Source organism: Camellia sinensis, chromosome 9, assembly GCF_055761805.1.
Source record: "Camellia sinensis isolate YWXY chromosome 9, ASM5576180v1, whole genome shotgun sequence".
Lineage (NCBI taxonomy): Eukaryota > Viridiplantae > Streptophyta > Magnoliopsida > Ericales > Theaceae > Camellia > Camellia sinensis.
In genome coordinates, this window is record NC_138969.1 from 8,804,434 (window position 1) to 8,824,817 (window position 20,384).

Genomic DNA, 20,384 nt, shown 5'->3' on the forward strand with positions numbered 1-20,384 from the left:
ATCTTTCCCAACTGTGTAGCTTAGTGTGTGTTCAATTTGTAAACTGTGTAGGGTTGGCGACTGGGGACGCGCTCTAGCCTAACTGTAACCCAAAACTCTGTGAGTAACAATTGTGTAAAGATATGTTCAAAAATGATTATCTTCTGAACAATTGAACTGTACTGTTTTTGAATTGATACTGTTAATAGAATGAATGTATGTCCTCTATTCTGAACTGTATTGTGGCATCCTTAGCAACTACTGTTACTGACTGTTACTGTTATAGAGATCTCTATCGGTTCCCTTGTTGGAACCACTACTGTTTACTGATTGATGGCCATTATTGATTGTTTGGTCTTTCTAGACCTACTGTTTACTGTACTGTTATGCTAATGGATGTACCACATATGACTGTACTGACTGAACGACTGAAACACTGATTTAACGAACTATTTTCATTACTGTAAGGGCATTCATTCTAAACCTCTTTACGCATTATGTTATTCACTGGGCTTTAGCTCACTGCTCATATATATATGTAGGTGTACAGGCACCAGACCGCGGCTAGAAGCGTTGGGGTAAGCTCCAGTTTTGTCAAGCCAACCACTGTGTCTCACTGCGAGGTTTCGAGCCTGTCAAGCTATGGCTTAGGGGTGTTTTAATTTCCCCCGTCTGTCTCTGTAACTGTTTTGTAGACTGTATAGGCTGTATAGACTGTTACTGTACTGTTTAATAGGGATTAGGTCCCTGATCTGAATGTTTATAAATGTTGTACATACTGTTCTGCACTGTGTATATGTGTATATGAAAAGTCTTTTTGGCATACAGACTGTCACGGCTCACTGGACATTGTTTATTTACTGTATTGGCTTCCGTCAGGCTCCTGTACTCTGTTTTACTGTATTACTGTTAAGCAGGCTTTTGGTAATCTCGGATTACTGGCCGGTTACGGTGCTAAACCCATAGGGGCGGGTTTGGGTCGTGACAACCACACCCTTCCAGCTAGCACCTGGTAAAATGGCATACCGTTGTAAGAGTTGTATCCTTGGCTTACTGTGCATATAGCCGGTAGAGCAGAGTTTTATTGTTTTGTCTCAGTGTATCTGAGTATATCATGGATTGTGATGGTTACAGTTTTGGAGGGCCGAGTTGCCTTATTTGTTAATTTTATACATGTTGATGATTTGTTATCTCCCTTATATTGAAGGCATGCATGTATAGATATGAATGTATTGGAAACAAACCAAAATGCCATTATGAGATTTTGGGAAAGTATGAAGGAAAATTGGGTATTTGAAAGTATATTTTGAAAAAGAAAAAATCTGTTGTAAGTATGGAAAATGGGAGAAAGGTAATGGGCTTAAAGAAATTGATTTTTCTAAGAAATTGTTATTGTTATGAAAGTTTGGGAACAAGGGATAATGAAATGAAATGAAAGATGAATCGCTTATAGCGTTGAATGAATGGCTGTTTTCGAGAAAAGTTCATACTTATGTATATTTTGTATAAACTGCCACATTATTATTCTAGTATGAGATGGAGCATTCATGATCATAGCTATCTGTAAGTTGTTATTGTTGAGGGCCATGTTGAGATCCCTACTGGACTATATGTTCATCCCACGTTGTTGAATCTTTTTCAGGTATTAAGCAGGATGTGCTACAAGATTTGGATCTTCTTATTTGTTGGCCACAGGGCCTCTTTTGTGTTGGCGGAATGCCATATATGTAAAAGGGTTACACCATTCTTCTTGATTCTTTAATGATGTAAGCCTTCAGGTATTTTATTTAGTATGCTCATGTTGTATTTAATTTACATTCGGATGAGAGAATTGTTATTTATTTCTACTCATGGGACTAAAGAGTTTATTTCCGCATGTTATCTTTGAACTTGAATTAAGTTAATGAATTTGGTAATGACTTCGAGAAATAAAAAGTGGGGTGTTACAGTGTGTGTGATGATAGTGACAATAATGGTTGTGTAGTAGGAAGATAGCTGTGGTGTTACTTATGTGAGGTAGGATAGACTTGGTGAAGGCAGAGGTAATGGACTAATGGCGGCGATTTTTGATGGTCATTTTCTCCTACCCTGCTCTGTACTACATCCTTTGTCCTACTTCGCACCTACATCCCTTGCCTCATCTCGCACGAATTTTCCCTGCCTTGATTAAGATGTGTGACAGGACGGGTTTTGTTTCCCCCGCCCCGTTCCACCCAAACCCTACCCCAGTTATATTTATTAAATATATTTATATGTATATAATATATATTAGTTATTTATTTTTCATTATAATAAAGTTAAAACATTAAATTATACTTAATATTAATTTTTGTTCATTTATTTTCTATTTTATATAATACAATTCTTATTAAGTATTATTATTTGTAATATACTAATGTTTTTATTTTTCAATTTACAAAATTAACCTGCTTCCCTTCTAGCGTCCACCCCTTCCGTTACTTCCCGATTTGCCCCGCTCTTGATATGATACGGGGCCGGCACGGATTTCTATAAACCCGTCCAAAATCCAACATGTGACCATCTCTATCGGTGGTGATGATTGTGTAGTGGTGGTAGGGGTGGTAATGACACTAAAATTAACATAATAAGCAGCACTAAAATTAATAAATGAGTAACTAGAAAGTTAAGAAAATTAACATAATTTTTTTATATTATGAATTTGTAATTTACACTATAATTTGAAAATTTCCAAAAAAAAGAAAAAGAAAAAGCCCTCACGTTCAAGCCTAAAGCCCAATCTCAGGCCCTTGGTCCTTGAATACTGGGCTTAGGGGAAGGGCTTAGGAATTTGGAAATGGGTAGGCCAAGCTAGCCCAATTTTTGAAGGAGCCCAATTGGCAATCAAGAATTTTATTACTATCATTTTATCCTCACATATAATTATCATTCATTTTGTTGTAAATGATAATTTTAAAGGTAAAAAATCATATATATATATATATATATATATGTATATATTTGTTTTTAAAATGGTAAGTGTACTCATAAGAGAAAAAATGTGTGTGCAAGTAGTAAAAAGGGGAACATTTTTTACTTTTAAATCTATATATATTATCTTCTCTTCTTCTTCTTTTTTTTTTTTAAGGATAAATTACAAATACACCCCTTGAGATTTGCTTAAAATACGAATTGCCCCATGTGGTTTAGAAAATTTTTAATACCTCACTGTCAGAATTTTTTATTTAACAGAATTAATTAAAAAAAGTAAAATTTCTAACTGTTCACCTATACAATAATAAAATTATTTAAATTATTAAATGAAATAAAATTTTAATATTATTAAAAACTGTTAATTAACTTGATAAATTATTAATAATAGTACTTATTTGTTATGAAATTAGAAACCTTAGAAGACATAATGTAATTTTCAAAATCACAGAAATAATTTATAATTTAAGTAAACCTTATAGAGTGTGTTTGTAATTTATCATTTTTTTTTCTACGATTGCTAATACTAATTCTAAGAACTTATTTTTTTTATATCTAAAAAAAAGAAACACTAAAAATCATATTTTAAATATTTTAAAAATCATTCTTTATTAAAAAAATTATATAAAAATAATGAGTATTTATTTATTTTTACCAATTTAAATTAAAAAAATCAAAATAAATTCTGAAAATTCAAAAAAAAAAAAAAACAGAGAAAATGTCTTGCCTTTCCTTCTTGTCTCACATTGATTGTATCACCTGAAATTGGAGGGAGGGAGGGAGAGAGAGAGAGAGAAGATGCCAGTGGCACGACCCGAATCATCTGTTGCAAGGGTCATCGCTCACCTTGACATGGACTGTTTCTATGTTCGAGGTTTCCTCTCTCTCTCTCTCTCTCTCTCTCTCTCTCTCTGTTTTAATTAATTGTCGGGGTTTTTAGGGCACTTAGAATGAAGTGTTCTGTTTCAACGAATTCAATGGCGAAACCCAACATTTTCCCTTTGATCTTCTATATTTATTGGGTTACAAACATACAACTTCAATTTTGTTTTCTGTTTATTTATTGAAATTATTAAGTATCTGATCACTGTTTTTCCTAATCAAACTATTTTTCATATTTTAACCCAATTAAGCAATTTTACAAGCATGTAACATGCAAAACCATATGAACCCAATTCTGCAATTTTATAAAGATGTTATACATGACCATTGTCTTTAATTCTTGACACTATTATGCTCTATTGGTTCACTGGAAAGTGAGATGGAAATTGGAATATAATAGAATGATCATTCCGTTACATTGGTAAATGATGATTCTATTTGTAGTGTAATTTTTAATTTTTTTTTTTGGTCAACCAAACATGCATGGAAATGGATATTTTGATGGAATGATCATCCCATTCCAGTGAACCAAACATTACCTTGGAGTCTTGTAGAACTAAAACATGTATGCTTCGATGCAGGCTGTGCAGTTCATGATGCTATTTTTGTTCATTTCTTCTAATTATTATTTAACTGATCGCTGTTATTCATTATCAAACTCTTGCATTATAATCCAATTAAGCAATTTCACAAGCATGTAACATTTGAAACCATAAAACCCAATTTTGCATCATGATTTTAATTGTAAATAATACACGTGGGTTAAAAATGCATATCAAACAGAAATTGACTTCGGTTTCGTTACATCATAAATGGAATATAGTTTAGTTTAGATGAAGAGACAATCTTTTTATCATTAACTGAAATCAAATATGATTTCGCAAACCCTTGCCAATTATCATATGTTTTCCCTATTTTTGTTTGCATGTCACACTGCAGTTGAGTGCAAGAACACCATTCTGGCAGAGCTCCCATTTCATTGTTTTCAGTTTTCTTTAAATAATGATGGCCAAAGGCTCACCAAAAGAGAGAATAACGTAATTTTCGTTGTGGACTTTCTTATGTTTGTTGCGGATCGTGGGCACACCAGGGGACACTCACAAGCAAAAACACAAGAGTTTTAACGTGGTTCGGCAAACCGGCCTACGTCCACGGGAGCGATGTTGTTATATATCAACAAATGGAGGAGATTACACACTCTCAACTCACTGTCTCTCTATATAACACACTCACTCACACTCTCTGACAAACAGAAAATAGCTCTCACTAGCTCTCTCTGTTTTGTGCCTTCCTCTCAGCAATGTGTTTTGCCATTTGCCCTGTCTACAACTCACCATCACCATTCCATTTTATACACCTTGGAGTAGGTGGGAGTGCCATTGGGTAGCCTCCATGCTTGACTTCGGCAGCCTCCTTCTTTGACATGGTTGGTAGCCTACTTCCTTGTTGACCAACCAAGGTGTGTTCACAAGACAATTTCCCCTTCACATGGGGTGAATTCAACAAATCACCCCCTCAACCCATGTGAGGTGATCCACTGCACACACTGCTGCTAATCTTGTCACGCCCAAATTCAACAAAGTCTGCATCTCTTCACTGAGATGCTTGCACCCCCTTGCCTGGAGTGCCCGGCACCCCCTCACTGGGGTGCCATGCAAAGCTTTACTTTGCAACTCTTTGAGATGGCATCTCTCCCTTCCATCCAGTCTTGGAGAGATCCCAATATGTCTCTAATTCAGGAGCAAAAGAAACTTTCTTTCCTGGGACATGCTTTGCTGTCTTGGTCTCTTTGCTCTGAGCTGTCTTTAAAATTGGCCGCAATGGCTCCGTCTTGTGCACCTCCGAACTGCCTCCATGCGTTCTTGTACACTTTGGTTGCCATGTCTGCTGGGCCCTATGTCTCTTCTGTGCATGTCTTGTACGTCTTGCCCGGTAAGTGACAGTAGCTCCGTCTGTCACAACCTTCTCCACAAGCCTGTACAGATTCCCCTCCAGTCGTCCATGTAGCATCACCGTATCTCCATGGATGACTTTGAGATTTCCTTTGCTAGATGTGAAGCTATAACCTTTCATGTCTAGCATACTTAAGGAAATTAGATTCTTCTTCAGTCTTGGCACGTGTCGGACTCCATCCAACGTGAAAATTTTTCCATCTTCCATTCTCAGCCGTACTGTTCCCATGCCAACAATCTTACTCACAGTGTTGTTAGCCACTCGAACAATACCTCCATCCTTGGCTTGGTAGGTAGAAAAAAGTTTCTTATCCATGCATATATGATATGTGCTTCCGGAATCTAAGATCCAGTCAGGTTTCGTCACACTCGACGAAACTGTAAATGCATACTCATCCTTAGCATTTACTGCAGCAGCGACATTTGATGAGCTCGCCTGTTCCTTTTGTGCTTTGTCCTCCTTGAGCTTTGCACAGTCTTTTATGAGGTGATCCTCCTGATCACAGTAATAACACTTTCTCCTGAAGCCTGACCTTGATTGCGAACGTCCTCTTGATTTGGATCTACCCCGTCTATCATTGGACCTACCTCTGCCTTGCTCATTTTCTGAGGCAACCATGGCATTTCCTTCTGGGTGTTTGCTACTGCTACCTTCCTGTTTCTTCATCGACTCATGAGAAATGAGCGTAGCAATCACCTCATCCAGTCCAAGAGCATCCTTCCCGTATAATAGAGTTGTCCTGAGATGCTCATATGATGCAGGTAGAGAGACCAGCAAGATCATAGCCCTATCTTCCTCCTGGGTCTTGTCTCCAATGGTGTCTAATTCCATTGTGATCCTATTGAACTCGTCCAGATGTTCTGTGAGGTTCGCACCTTCTGGCATTCTAAGTGTATATAGCTGCCTCTTTAGAGATAACCGGTTTGTCAAAGATTTTGACTTGTACCTCATCTCTAACTTTGCCCATAGCTCCGCCGGATCTACTTCACTGATGACTTCCCGGAGTGTGTTGTTCCCGAGATACAACTGAATTGTACTGTTTGCCAATTCCCTCAACTCCTCCCACTTGTCATCCTTTATGTCTTCCGGTTTGTTGGACTTTTTGAGAAGAGCTTTCACCAGACCTTCTCGTGTTAAAATGTTTTTCACCCTTTGCTGCCACAGGGTAAAGTCATTACTACCATTAAAAGGCTCAATCATGAAACTTGCGCCTTTTCCTGCCATTGTAAATTTCTTCCCTTTTTAAAGAAATTTCGATGTAAGAATCTGACCGTACGGATGGGTCCGGAATATTTCAAATAGTTGGAACGCACTATTGGGTCGCCAAAAACGGACTCCGAATGGCCTAGATCTAGCCAAAAGAGTTTGAATGCCTCCGATTCAAAAACTAACCGTACGGATGTGTCCGGAATACTCCAAATAGTTGGGACTCACTATTGGATCGCCAAAAACGGACTCCGAATGGCCTAGATCTAGCCAAAACAGTTTCAACGGTTCAGATTTGCTGAATCTGGTGCGCCTGAGAAGCACCAGATAATTCCTCCGGATTGGCAGGTCAACGGCTCGGTCAACGGCGCAGACGGCGCGGTCAACGGCGGCTTGACGGCTGGTCAACCCGGCTTGGTCAGCGGCTCAGGCTGACTGGGCTGACACGTGTCTGACACGTGTCTGACACGTGGCTGAGGTGTCGGCTGACGTGGTACGCGCGTGTATTACACGCGCCTTCCCCCACTCGTCTTCTTCCTCCGTCAGCGCGTGTGGCGCGTGGATGAGAGTGGGACCACGCGCCGGGTGCCTTAACGGCGCGTGTGGGCGCGTGTTGAGACTGTGACTCACGCGCCAACTTCTAGGAGCGCGTGAGAGCGCGTGGAGAGGCTTCTGGGCTCTGTTTTTGCTGTTCTGGACTCCTCTCCTCCTGACCTTCCTCCTGGTATGCTCAAAAGTGGATTTCGACCACTTCGAAATCTGGACACTTTCGGAAAAAACTCGATTTTTCTCCACCCGGGCTCTGATACCAATTGTTGCGGATCGTGGGCACACCAGGGGACACTCACAAGCAAAAACACAAGAGTTTTAACGTGGTTCGGATAACCGGCCTACGTCCACGGGAGCGATGTTGTTATATATCAACAAATGGAGGAGATTACACACTCTCAACTCACTGTCTCTCTATATAACACACTCACTCACACTCTCTGACAAACAGAAAATAGCTCTCACTAGCTCTCTCTGTTTTGTGCCTTCCTCTCAGCAATGTGTTTTGCCATTTGCCCTGTCTACAACTCACCATCACCATTCCATTTTATACACCTTGGAGTAGGTGGGAGTGCCATTGGGTAGCCTCCATGCTTGACTTCGGCAGCCTCCTTCTTTGACATGGTTGGTAGCCTACTTCCTTGTTGACCAACCAAGGTGTGTTCACAAGACAATTTCCCCTTCACATGGGGTGAATTCAACAATGTTGTGATATGGGATCCCTGATTTGGTCAGGCTAATTGGTATTTGTTTTGCCTATGTAGTGGAGCAACGCAAACAGCCCCATTTAAGGGGTTAGCCCACTGCTGTGGTACAGTACAACTCCTGGAAAGGTGGGGGTTTGATTGCTGTCAGCTATGAGGCCCGTAAATATGGGTTGAAGCGGTAAGTATTCGTTACTTATATTTTCTGAGTACTTCATGTATGACTGGATCTTCTTTGACTGGTGAAATCTATTATGTCGTTTTTTTAAGTTCAATGCGAGGTGATGAAGCGAAGCAAGTTTGCCCACAAATCCAACTTGTCCAAGTCCCAGTTGCTCGTGGTAAAGCTGACTTGCGCATCTACCGAAATGCGGGTTCAGAGGTTTAAAGAATTCATAGGTGATCTTCACAGTTCTAAGATTGTTATATGTAGAAATTCACTATGAAAAGGAGCTCATGGCTGAGTAAGCTTAAACTTGCAGGCGGTTTCTATTCTTGCAAGGAAGGGTAGATGTGAGCGTGCTTCAATTGATGAAGTGTATCTTGATCTCAGTGATGCTGCTGAAGCAATGTTAGCAGAAAATCCTGTTGAATTCACCCATGTGTGGTGATCATCCAAGTCAAGTTTGGTTGGCAACAATGGGAAGGCAACCAACCAAAGTCCACCTTGGAGGCCACCAACCATCTTGAAGAGTCAAGAATGGAGGCTGCCCAAAGGCACTCCCACCTACTCCAATGTGTATAAATGGAGGGTGAGAGGAGAGGCCAATGTGGAGTAAGTGAGCAAACCGTGAGACAACAAAGAGAGTGAGAGATGTGAGGCGGAGAGACCGTCTCCCTCGGTGTGAGCGAGGGAGACGGGTGAGTGGCTGAGTGAGGAGAGTGTGAGCTCCTCCTCTATTGTAATCTTTCTGTAATCTCCTCATTGGTATAGTGATAACCGGTTACTCTCCCGTGGACGTAGGCATTGGGCCGAACCACGTAAAATATTGTGTCTCCTTGTGTGTGGGTGTGTTCTTCTGCTTGCAATGATTTCTATAAGGTCTTGGGCGGGATCCCAGATCCCAACAATTGGTATCAGAGCCTCGTCGGTGGCGTTTCGGAACAAAAACAGTGTGGTGCTCGAAACTGCCCAGAAATCAAGTTGCTCGAAATCCGATTTTGAGCATACCAGGAGCAAGGGCTCGAGAAGAGGAGTCCAACCATATAAAGCAGACACCCAGAGGAGCTTCCACGCGCCCTCACGCGCCACCTGAAGAAGGCGCGTGAGGCCCAGTCTCGGCACGCGCCGCCACGCGCCGTGGAGGCAGCCGGCGCGTCGGCCCAGTCGCAGGCACGCGCCCCACGCGCGGATGAAGGAAGAAGACGAGTGGGGGGGAGGCGCGTGTATGGCACGCGCGTGCCACGTCAGCAGCCACGTCAGCTGCCACGTCATCCGCAGGAGGAGGAATCCTGTGTTTCGCGGCTACGGTGCAGCCGCAGATCTGAGGCGTACAAAATGTTTTGGCCAGATCGAAGCCATTTGGAGTCCGTTTTTGGTGATCCAATAGTGGTTTCCGACTATTTGGAGTATTCCGGACACATCCGTACGGTCAGATTTTGGAGATGGAGTTTCTGTAAAAAGAAGGCAGATTAAAGTGGCAGACGGCGTTAGGGACAGTGGACGGAATATTCTGTTGGAACACGGAATATTCCCTGAACTTCTGAAAATTGCAATTTGGCCCAACATTTTCAGAAAATTGTGGTGTGGCCCAGTTTTCGGGGAAAGTTTTCAGTGAGGTCCCTGGAAGTGCAGCGAAGGTTGGTCCTAGCTAAACGGACCGCTCCGGACGCAACCGCGAGGTCAGAATAGTGAAATTCTGAACGGTTTGGAAAGATTGTCAAAACATGGGTGTTTGTCATCTTCAATACTCAAAGGAAGGTTGCCGGATATTGTGGAACGCTGCGGATTCACTGAAGAGGTTAGAATGGGCAGATTCTGACCAGATTGGACAACCAGATACAGATTGATATAGATCATTGAAGACCAGAGGAGATCAGGCTTGATCAAATGGCAGATCGAGGGAGATCAGGATTGGTCAGGGGCGATCAGAGGATTGCAGACATGATTATCTCAAGATCAAAGGTCTAGGAAAGTTCTGTCAAAAAGACACTGTCTAAGGAGACTGGTTCTTAAGTGGGACCGGTTGTGACCCCACCAGTCTTTCCTGGGAACTTTCCTGGTTGTTGAGGTGATCGGAGGATCTGGTTCAATCAAAAGAGAAGACCATTCATCGACGGATAGATGATTTGGCAACCAGTACAGGCTCAGGGAAATACTGTGGCTGTTGGAGCTACTGTATACGAGAAGGTACTAATGGTATGTGGACATGTAGAACAATAGTTGCAGAGGAGCATACTAAGCGCAGAAGTACAATTGCAGACGTGCAACAGTGCAAGGGTACGCTAGAGTGTCGTACAGAGGCGCGAGAAGAGTGTGCAGCAGCGGGTTGTTGACAGTTCACAGGAACTTCCAGACAGAGAAATTGAGACAGGTAAAACGCAAGAGTGCGTGCCAAGGAGTGGCAAGTCTTATTTCTCTATGGTGGTTTCTTTAGTTCCATGGCAGCAGATGATAGAGTTGATGCGGATCTCTCAGGCGAGCTCGACGCAAGGAGACCAGAAGCCATGGGTACGGGCACTATGCAAGGAATTGCATAGCTGACGATGCTTTGACAGATGGAGCTACTGTCAACCATCAATCTACTGGACAGAAAATCAGGGATTGCAAAGGCACAGACAACAAGCGTATGTGGAAACGCCAGGAGGTTGTTCAGAAGTGCAGAGGGCAAAGGCTGAAAGTTCAGAGGAAAAGCTCCGAGCAAAGAAGACAGAGGACGTTGATGAGATAAACAACGAGTTTTCTATTGCTCCAATGACTGGTCCTGCGAGGTAATGCATGACAGTCAAGGGCATCCAAGCAGGGGGTGCAGGACATCCAATCAGGGGGTGTCGGATATTTTGGTTGCGCAAGTTCAAGGATAGCAGGTATAGACATCCGAGACAGGAAGCATGGAAGAGATCTGTGGGAGATAGGAGCAGTGGCTCTCTCCAAATCAGAGAGTGGTGTGAGTTGAGTTGAGGATGTCAGATTCCCTCCTCCTCTTGTATCTCTGGTGTTTTATCTCTAGCTTCAGGGGATGCAGCGTCTCAGTGAAGAGATGCAGACTATGTTGAATTTGGGCGTGACAAGATTAGCAGCAGTGTGTGCAGTGGATCACCTCACATGGGTTGAGGGGGTGATTTGTTGAATTCACCCATGTGTGGTGATCATCCAAGTCAAGTTTGGTTGGCAACAATGGGAAGGCAACCAACCAAAGTCCACCTTGGAGGCCACCAACCATCTTGAAGAGTCAAGAATGGAGGCTGCCCAAAGGCACTCCCACCTACTCCAATGTGTATAAATGGAGGGTGAGAGGAGAGGCCAATGTGGAGTAAGTGAGCAAACCGTGAGACAACAAAGAGAGTGAGAGATGTGAGGCGGAGAGACCGTCTCCCTCGGTGTGAGCGAGGGAGACGGGTGAGTGGCTGAGTGAGGAGAGTGTGAGCTCCTCCTCTATTGTAATCTTTCTGTAATCTCCTCATTGGTATAGTGATAACCGGTTACTCTCCCGTGGACGTAGGCATTGGGCCGAACCACGTAAAATATTGTGTCTCCTTGTGTGTGGGTGTGTTTTTCTGCTTGCAATGATTTCTATAAGGTCTTGGGCGGGATCCCAGATCCCAACAAATCCTCCAGAGAGCTTGGACAAAATTGATGAAGAAGCTCTAAAATCTCATATCTTGAGTCTTAATGAGGTAATTAATGGGGCTTCCTTGACAAACACCAAAAATTTTTTTGGTAGGCTTTCTCTGGGACATTTAAGTTGGAGTATGACGTGGAATTGTCAATTGATGTCGAATGAGTACTATATTTGCGGGTTGGAAGTTCAAGAAGGTTCAATCTTTTAAGTTTTAAGCATATGATAGGCTTTATCTGGCAGTGGAAGTTCTTTTGGCGTTCTAGGTTGGTGATTTTCATGCTATTTAGTACGTTACAAATCCGAGAATTTTATTTTATATTTTTTTGTAATATTAATTAGATAATCAAAGAAACATTGCATTGGTTTATAAAGTATCTGCAATGTTATTGGATTTCAGTTTTGGCTGTTGCTACACATACGTTAGAATTGTTCTTTGTTGAGGAATGTATACCAAATTGAACGTTTCATCTGAAAAATTGAGATAACAAATAATCAATATTTTCAGATAATTAATTTATAGCATGTAATCACATTGGATTAGATTCTATTGTATCAGAATATTTTCAGATAATTAATGTAAATCTCTCTACCAAGAAACTAATTGGTGAGGGAATAATTGAAGAAGTTCTTTTCTTGAATGACTTAATTCCATGCCTGTTCATTTTGCATTTCCAACAGTTGCTATTCTAATATTGGTGTTGGATCTAGGATAGAAGTGATCACAAAGACAATGTGAGGGAATGGCTCCACAGGAGTGATGCCGATCACCTTGATAAGTTGTTAGCTTGTGGGGCCCTAATTGTTGCAGAACTTAGGATGCAAGTTTTGAAGGAAATTGAGTTCACATGTTCTGTCGGAATCACTCATAACAAGGTGGGATTGTCACTCCCCGAAAATAAACCCACATAGCTATAACATCAACTCATTCCCAAAATGTGATATTAACTAGTTTCATTTACATAATTCTGAATGTTTACAAAAGTATTCTCACATGCCATTATACATTTATTTACAACTAGTATATGAGTCAATAACATGTAACAAGAATCATTAAATCACAACGAATAAGGCCGTCAAGGGCTTACAAGTTCCAAGGCAATAGCCCGGTTACACATAATGGTCACTCAGACCCAAACACATTAGCCCTTGGCTTACAAAAAAGTATCACAACAACATAAGAGTTAAACCACTCTTCTTCAAAACATTCCACGCCCTTAGCTTGGCGGGGTCACCACATCCTTACCTGCACCAATTCCCATAGGGGTGAGCATAAAGCCCAGTAGAGATTCCTCACAAAGTATATACAGTTATGCCAAATCCATCAACGTAAAAAAAAATGCATATGGAATGCCATGCAAGTGCCAATATTGAAGGAAAATTTTATTTCAATGTACTATTTCAAAATCATCATGTTCTTAATAATATTCAATGAAACATTTTAAAGTCACCATGTTCTCAATAATATGTATCAATCTCATCAATTTCAAACTTTCAATATTTGAATCAACTGGGGTGATAAATACGACACTAGTAATCCCCAGGCTGGTGTCTGCAAGTAGTCTCTACGAGCATTACCAAACTGCCATTTTTACCGGTGCTAACCGGAAGGCTCGACACCTATTCGCGCGGCTTTCGGGTCTTTCACCCTGGATACTCAGGCCAACTTATCAAATTCATCTACAGCCCCTATCCGGACTTATCAACGTATTTACCCCATACACATTTCCATTAGTTCTCATTACAATATAATCTTTCTCAAGTAAACATGATGAGAATGCAACAATGGTAATAATTCACTTCATGCACATTGATGATATTAAATCAAATGGAAATGAGATGCAATAATTAATATCTCATAACATTTCTCTATTTTCAAAATGTCTTAACAACAATAATAAACAAGTACATTTCTCACTTTCACAAATGCATTTCTCATTTTGCAAAATAATCATGTGTCTTCAACACATCACCACAATTTCTCAACACTAACTCATTATGTCCAAGCCTTTCAATATGTTCAACATGTCATCTTTCATTTCATTTCCCATCACATTAAAATTAAACATTTTTACATCATCTACGGCACTCGACAACGTGCCACGTTACAACTCTACACATATATATTTATCAATGGACTTTAAAGGTGGACCTCCATTTTTATACATACATTAAGAAGTCGTTATTTGCAACTACATCACAAAATCAATGCTCATTCACCTTTCAATCACAAGAAAAGAAAAAAACTTCCATAGGCATTTCTACATTTTAAGAAAATCCTCAATTTCTAGGGTTTTTGTCAAAAACTCAACATTTCTTCACTTCATGGTGAGAACCCAATCAAATCATGTTTTCCATAAATTTTGTAAAAGAACATCTTTATGGATAGGAAAGTGATGAAGATCAAACCCATTTCTTTCAAGCTTCCTCAACATTTGGAGTAAAACCCAAAATCAACACAACTAGTTCAAGAAGACTTTTAAATCATCATTAATCTTACATAACATGTATATATAACTCAAGAAATCCCTACCTCAAGGTGTTGATGATGGAGAGAAGATGGAACCCTAGCTTTTGATGGAAGAATCCTTCAACCTCTACCACACCATGAGAGATCCTAGCTCTAGATCTTCAAGATTTAGAGGAAGATGTTGATGATCTTGACTCAATATTTGCACAATCAAAGTGTTTTGGTGTTTTGGAGAAGTTTTCTAGAGAGAAGGGGGAGAGAAATAAGGTTTAGAGTGAGAGAGGAGTGTGTATAATGGATGAAATATTCAGACCAAAATGTTATATAAAAATAGAGCTCGGACTGCCTGTTTGGCCGCTCGTGCGGCCTTCCTCGCCGCACGTGCGGCCACCTTGATCGCTCGTGCGGCTCACTTCTCTGCTCGAGCGCCCTAGACAGTATGCAAAATTCTGGGTCCAAGCCTCTACAGCTCGAGCGGCCTAGCCCACCACTTGAGCGGCCCAGCCTCGCATGTGCGGGGCCCTAGGCCGCACGTGCGGCCCAAGCCCAGCCATCTAAAATTTTGTTTCGCTCCCGGCACTCCAGACTCACCCGCACACCCTTCGGAACAATCGAAATACAACACCAAAAAAAAAAAAAAAAAAAACACCAAGAAACCAATTCCGTACATTTCAATCCAACGAAAATAAAAATAGAACGAAGCGAGAAAGAGAAGAAAAGGAAAAAGAAGGCCGATCATCATAGGGATCCAGTGTTCAATTTCGTTGTTTGTCTTTTATATTGCATCATCTTATGGAAGGGCAACTATCTTCATTTGCAAATGCTGGCCAAACTCGTAAGTGGTATGAATAAACCTGCATAACAAACTGTTGTGCCCTTCACATCTGTTAAAGGATTGCTTGAACATTTACCTATAAAGAAAATGTAAGATTTTGCTTCAGATAGTCATATTACTTGTTATTTCAATTCTTAAACTTCAATTTTCTGTTGAAATGCTATGTATTGTTGTCATATTACTTATTTCTTTGGGTAAATTACCCTGACCTCCCCTGCAGTTTCAAAAATTACACAAACCTCCCTTACTTTTGAAACTAATAAATAGATACCCCCTTCTGTTACCCACCCATCCAAATTCAAACAGATTTGGCTAATTTCATCGAAAATTATTGTTCAAATTCCAATACAGTCCTTACCTCCCCCATACATATATATATGCCCATATATATACCCATCAGAACCATCATTTTCTCTGTTTTATGTATTTATTTTTTTATGAGCCGCTTCCTTGTAATTCCAATGAAAATGGAGTCTCGAAAACCCAAAATCCTTTCGATCCATCAAGATTTATATCTTAGGTCTTGGTGTTTGCACATTAAGTGTTTTTAGTTGGTAAATCCTTTCTTGTATGTAATCTTTATACCTGTGTATAAATTCCCTCTTTTTTCTTTCCCTTGTGCAATGCATTTCAATGCCTGTAAACATTTTCAGATCTCTCTCTTTCTCTCAAATATTTGTTAGAACTTGCAGTTTAGGATGTAATCTTTTTTATTTTTTTTATATATTTCTATTTTTCATTTTCGTTCTCTCTCTACTCAATTGGGCTACATATAAAACCAAATTATTGGAATTTAATGCTAAAAATGTCAACTTGTAAAGCTAAATAGACCAGGGGGTGAGGTGGGAGTGGAGTAGGGTCCTTGACCCATACTATTACTCACATATTGTCATTGCTACTGATATAAATGTAAAATGAAAAAATCATGTAATGTTATCACCATAACAATAATGGGAGCAATTTAATTTAATGGAAGAAATAATGATTAAATAGGTTTAGAATTATGATAATTTAATAATAAAAAATAATGGGTAAATTACATGTCTTTTTTTTATTTTAGTTTTTGTAATTTAAATTTGAACAATTTTAATTTACACTTTCATTTTTGTTGTAATGTAACTGTAACAAACAGTTTAGAGCCATCTTATATGCATTGCAAGAATACTTATGCAGTATAGGAGTTATTAATAGAGAAATTTTAAGAAATTTAGGAAGTCATTCTATGTGTAATATAAAATAATTTATAAATGCAGGATTAATTAACTAATTTTAAGAAGTTTAGGGGGCCTGCCATCCCACAACTCTAGCAATCTTGATTTGAAGTTATGTGGTGTTACTATTACATTGGAGGTGTTTGGGAATTGATTTTCTAGTAATGTTTTTTTAATTTTTAAGAAAAATGTGCATAAAAGTAAAAAAAAAAATTATTTGATAACTTGTAATTACTTCTTAATTAAAATCTAAGATTTTCAAAAAAGTGTTAATATATATATTTTTCAAATATTTTAGCTTTAATAAAAATTAGATTGCAGGGACCTAACCAAATTTGTAGGTATACCATCCATACAATTACTTGGAATTTAACTCTTAGGACCAAACTATGTGAAAATAATTTTTTATGAATTTTCTAATCCCAACATGAATTCGAAAAAAGAATTAATTGAGATGGACGTAAGTTAGATTGGATCTCTTACCACGTAACCCAAGAAAAAAAAACATATTAGACCGGATTGAACCGCTCCAGGCGAATAAACATACATAGTAGGATTGTGTAGCGGATCCAGCGACCCACCCAATTCGCCCGGCCTGACCCCGACCCGACCCCTAATGGGTGGATGTGTGGTATGCAGCGGACGGGTGCGGGTTCAGGATTCTTGATTTTTCGGATTCGGGTCGGGTGGCCGGTGATCCACCATTATATCCACAAAACCCGACCCGACCATGACCCCTCTTTTTTGTGCGTGTTTTTTACGCTTCAGCCAGCCCTTTTCTTTAGTTTACCCTAAACCTAGATCCTCATTTCAGACGCAGAGACACACACACCCTCTCTCTCCGCTCTCTCTCCGCTCTCTCTCTACCCCCAAAACCCTACCCATCGTCGTCCTCGTCCAGCGGTCTACACTAAACAGTCGACCGACGATCTACTACACTGAACGGCGATTGGCTATCGATCTACACCGAACGGTATTCTCCTACGATCTGCTCGTCACTGCTCCTGTTGTACACTGACCATTGTCTTCTCCTGTTCTCTGTTATGTCACACTCTCTGTACGTGTTGTTTTTTACCTCTTATTCAACATTTCCGCCTCTTGAATTTTGGGTTCAATTTCGTTTGTTGTATGTGTTGTGTTCAATTTTAGTTTTATTGAGAAACTACTTCGGAACTAATTAGGAAGTTGTGTTTATAAATTGATTGATTTAGGAACTGATTTAGTTTTATAAATTGATTGATTTTGGAACTGTTTCGGAACTGATTTAGTTTTAAAAATGGATTGATTTAGTTTTACAGTGCTTCCATACAAAATTTGTGTTTATAAATTGATTTAGGAACTGATTTAGTTTTATAAATTGGTTGATTTAGTTTTACAGTGCTTCCATAAAAAAATTGTGTTTATAAATTGATTTAGGAAGTGATTTAGGAACTTAAAATAAATTGATTGATTTAGGAACTGATTTAGTTTTATAAATTGATTGATTTCGGAACTGCTTCGGAATTGATTTAGTTTTATAAACTGATTGGTTTAGTTTTAGAGTGCTTCCATAAAAAATTTGTGTTTATAAATTGATTTAATAAATTGATTGATTTAGGAACTGATTTAGTTTTATAAATTGAATTATTTGTTTTTGAATTGAATGTGAATTAAAAATATATGAATTAAAAACCAATGTGAATTGAATTATTTGTTTTTGGTTTGGCAGATTGGCAGTATATCAAATATATGAATTGTGCACTTGCACTATCTTTTGCTTACCTATGTTTTGGCAGTATTTTAGGAAGTGCAATGCACAATTGAATTATGTTCAGGTTGTGTTTTTTAGAAAGTGTACAATTTTATGTTGAAAATTTGTAAATTTTTAAACCGCCAAACCGATTCGTATCCATCCGCCAATCCGTCAATCCGCATCCGCCGGATTGGCGGACGGATGCGGATTGATTTTTTCCAATCCGTCAATCTGGCGGACGGATGGCGGATTGGAGGTTTCGTGGCCGCAACCGATCCGCGCCCACCCCTAATACATAGATAGGGATGGCAATCTGAACCCGACCCGACGGGGACTTGACCCATCGACCCCGAATTCAGTGGTTATTCACCGAAAAATATCCCCGATGGGCCGGGGATGGTATTCAAAAGTTCATCCCCGATGATATCGGGGCCGGGGACGGGGATAGATGTTTAAGCCCCGGCCTTGCCCCGTTTAGTCTCTGAGGTAAAATTACCATTTTGACCCTCGGTATATATATGCTTGTGTTTGTTTAAGGTTTGACACACACACCCACTCACACGGCGCTGCTCTGCTCCGCTCCTCTCTCTTGCTTGCCACTGGTTTGGTCTTCCCCTCTTTCTCTCACCACCGTGCCTTCCTCACCGGCGATCCTCCGTCACCAACGATCCTCCCTTACCGCCTCTGCTGTTTATTGTTTCGCCTCCCCCCTCTTTCTCTCTCTCTCTCTCTCTCTCTCTCTCTCTCTCTCTCTCTCTCTCACATACGACGGGGCTGCCGCTCTCTCTCCCTCACTACCGCTCCTCCCTCACCGCCACTCCTCCGTCGCTGCTCTCTCTATTTAGGTATCTCTCTCTCTCTAGGGATTTGGATCTAGGGTTTACATATATGTATATATATATATATATATATCTGAGTGTATATATATTTTCTTCAACCTCTGTTTTTTTTTTCCTCTAAATTTATTTATTATATATAAATATATAAAATATATCTGTTTATATATTTATTTATTATAAATTTGAAGGATTATTTTTAATAACAGAAATGAAACAGAAATGAAGCAGATCATTAATATAAACAGATCATTATTATTTTTATATATAATATATTTATTTATTATGAATTTGAAGCAGATCATTATTTTTTTATATATATAATATATTTATAAACAGATCATTATTTATATATAATATAAACAGATTATTAATATAAACATATCTATTATTTTATTTTATAGATCGTTAATATTCATAAACAGATCGTTAATATTCATTTTATAGATCTGTTTATTTTATATTTTATTCAAGCAAATCATTAATATATCTGTTGATCTGTTGATAAATAATAGATCTATTATTTTTCATGAAGCAGAATGTCACTCTGATTGGGAATGTATATTTGTTTATTTATTTATCTGTAATGGTAGTTTTATTATTGATCTGTTATTTTTGTGTTTATCTGTTTACAAAACAGATCATTAATGTATATCTGTTTATTGTTGATCTGTATATCTGATTGGGAATGCCACTTTGTATATCTGTTTAGAAAAAGAATGTCACTCTGATTGGGAATGCCCCTTTGTATATTTTTCATGAAGCAGAATGTCACTCTGATTGGGAATGTATATCTGTTTATTTATTTATCTGTAATGTCAGTTTTATTATTGATCTGTTATTTTTGTGTTTATCTGTTTACAAAACAGATCTATAATGTATATCTATTTATTGTTGATCTGTATATCTGATTGGGAATGTCACTTTGTATATCTGTTTAGAAAAAGAATGTCACTCTGATTGGGAATGTCACTTTGTATATCTGTTTATAATGATTAAACTCATAAAGCAAACTTTTAGACCTCAGTTGAAGCTAATGGCTAATAAAACTTAATATCATTAGCCAATTTAGGACTGTTTGACAGGACAACTGAATACCATAAGATAGGTTCCGATAGGAAAGCAAATCCTGATCTAGTATTTGAAAGTTTGGTTCTTTTAAGCACATTTATTTATCTATTTATTTATTTTGTGGACACAAACAGAAACTAGTGACAATTTTTTTAGAAATAATAATTGTGTATCATGTAATCTTAACAAATTTATTTATTTGTTATAAAAAGAAGAAAATTACAACAC

At 39.1% G+C, this 20,384-nt stretch overlaps 1 protein-coding gene and 1 long non-coding RNA gene across 2 annotated transcripts in view; both read left to right on the forward strand.

The window, feature by feature from the left end:
* LOC114284997 (proteasome subunit alpha type-4-like) overlaps positions 1–20,384 on the forward strand; it is a 55,671-nt gene that overhangs the window by 19,271 nt on the left and 16,016 nt on the right. The window lies entirely within an intron of this gene.
* On the forward strand, positions 3,653–8,805 carry LOC114281948 (uncharacterized). The gene is made up of 4 exons (XR_014339359.1): positions 3,653–3,802; positions 8,283–8,403; positions 8,493–8,621; positions 8,705–8,805. It is a non-coding gene; the product is annotated as an uncharacterized LOC114281948 (long non-coding RNA).